This window comes from Octodon degus, unplaced genomic scaffold (genome assembly GCF_000260255.1).
Source record: "Octodon degus isolate 3935 unplaced genomic scaffold, OctDeg1.0 scaffold00287, whole genome shotgun sequence".
Lineage (NCBI taxonomy): Eukaryota > Metazoa > Chordata > Mammalia > Rodentia > Octodontidae > Octodon > Octodon degus.
In genome coordinates, this window is record NW_004524863.1 from 709,074 (window position 1) to 711,289 (window position 2,216).

A 2,216-nucleotide genomic window follows, 5' to 3' on the forward strand; every position below is an offset into this window, starting at 1 on the left:
AAAAAAAAAGCAATTTAGTGTATATTTTTGCCTCCAGAAAGCTCAAAATCCTTTTTTTTCCATTAAAAACAACAACAACAACACAGGGGCTGGGGAGATAGTCAGTAGAATAGGTGCTTGCCTGGCAAGTGCAAGGCCCTGGTGGCCTGCCTATTAGCTCAATTGTTTAAGTGCCTGCTTAAAACAATGCAGTCAGGCTCAGGATGCTGTGGTTCGATCTTGAAACACTCAAGCCAAACCAGACTTGCCGTGAATGCATTCTGAGGTAAAAACAAACAAACAAAACTCTGCCATTTTAGGGCCAAAGAGATGGCTCAGTAGAATAAGTGCTTGCCTGGTAAGCACAAGGGCCTGAGTTCAATCCCCGGTTCCACCAAAAAAAAAAAAAAAAAAAAAAAAGGTGTGGTGGCCTATGCCTGTAACCCTAGTACTAGGGAAGTTGAGGCAAGAAGATGGATGAATGTAGCTCAACATGGACTGCACAGTGAGTTCAAGGCCAGCCTGAGATCCTGTCTCAAACAATACTAACAAAAAACAATTTATAGGCTTGTATTAGGGGAAAAAATGACTGGTTAATAAAGAGGTTAAAATTGTAAAGTATGGTGGATCACATTTATGATCCTAGCTACTCAGGAGGCTGGAGTGCCACAAGTTTGAGGCCAGCTTGAACTATACAGTAAATTCAAGGCCAGCCTGAACTACATAGTGAAACCCTGTCTCAAAAAAGATAAAGAGGCCAGGGAGATGGCTCAATGGAATAAGCACTTCCCTGGCAAGCACAAGGGCCTGAGTTCAATCCCCAGTTCTGAAAAAAAAAAAGAAAAGAAAAGAAAAAATAGGGCTGGGGATATAGCTCAGTGGTTCAAGCATCTACCTGCCTGGCAGATGCAGGGATCTTGAGTTTGATTCCTGGATCCACCCCCCAAAAATTAAAAAGATAAAAATATTTTCTGGGTGTGGTAGCACACTCCTGTAATCCCAGCAGTTAGGAGGCTGAAGCAGAAAGATTGCCACAAGTTTGAGGCCATCCTGGACTACATACTAAATTCTAAGCCAGGCTGGACTATATAGAGAGATCCTGTCTCAAAAAACAAAAAAATGGGGCTGGGGAGACGGTTCAGTAGAATAAGCGCTTGCCTGGCAAGCACAAGTGCCTGAGTTCAATCCCCGGTTCTGCCAAAAACAAAAACAAACAATCAAAAAACAAACAAACAAACAAAAAAGGGCTGGGTATATAACTTAGCACTAGAGCACTTGCTTAGCATCTGTGAGGCCCTGGATTCAAGCCACAGCACTACAAAAGAAAAAGTTTAAACATCTATCCTGAAATGTCAGACACATATCATAAAAATGTAAGATATAAAATGAAGCTATGGGCCAGGGATATAGCTCTGTGGACTAAGTGCCTGCCTGGCAAGTGCAAGGTCTCAAGTTTGTTTGTTTGTTTTTCGTGGGACTGGGGGTTGAACAGGCCCTTGTGTTTGCCAGGGAAGCACTTATTCCACTGAGCCATCTCCCCAGCCCCAAAGTCTCAAGTTTGATCCCAGTACCAAAAAAAGAAAGAAAGAAATCAAACTCTGGGGGCTGGGGAGATGGCTCAGTGGAATAAGTGCCTCTCTGGTGAGCGCACGGGCCTGAGTTCAATCCCCAGTTCCACCAAAAAAAACCAAAAAACCAAATCAAACTATGTTTGCTCAGTATGCCTATGACTCCAGCATTCTTGAGAAGCTGGAGCAGGGGATCAACCACAAGTTCAAGTCTAGCCTGGGAAATTTAGTGGCTTGGCAAGACCCTGTCTCAAAAAAAAAGGACTTCCAGGGCCAGACATGATAGTGCTTGCCTGTCATGCCAGCAGTCAGAAGACTGAGGCAGGAAGATTGCTGTGAGTTCCAGGCCAGATTAAGCCCATAGTGAGTTTAAGGCCAGCTGGAACTACATAGTGAGACTTTGTCTAAAACAATGGGAATGCATAGAGCCAGGGAGATGGCTCAGTACTATAAGCACTTGCCTGGCAAGTGCAAGGGCCTGAGTTCAATCCCCGGTCCCGCCCCCCACCCCCCCCAAAAGAAGTCCACAGTGACAGGCCCCTCTGCTCAGTCCCTAGTACTACATACTCAGGCACATACATATGGTGAAATAAGAAACAAAAATGGGGCTCAGTAGAATAAATGCTTGCCTGGCAAGTGCAAGATCCTGAGTTCAATTCCTGGAACTGC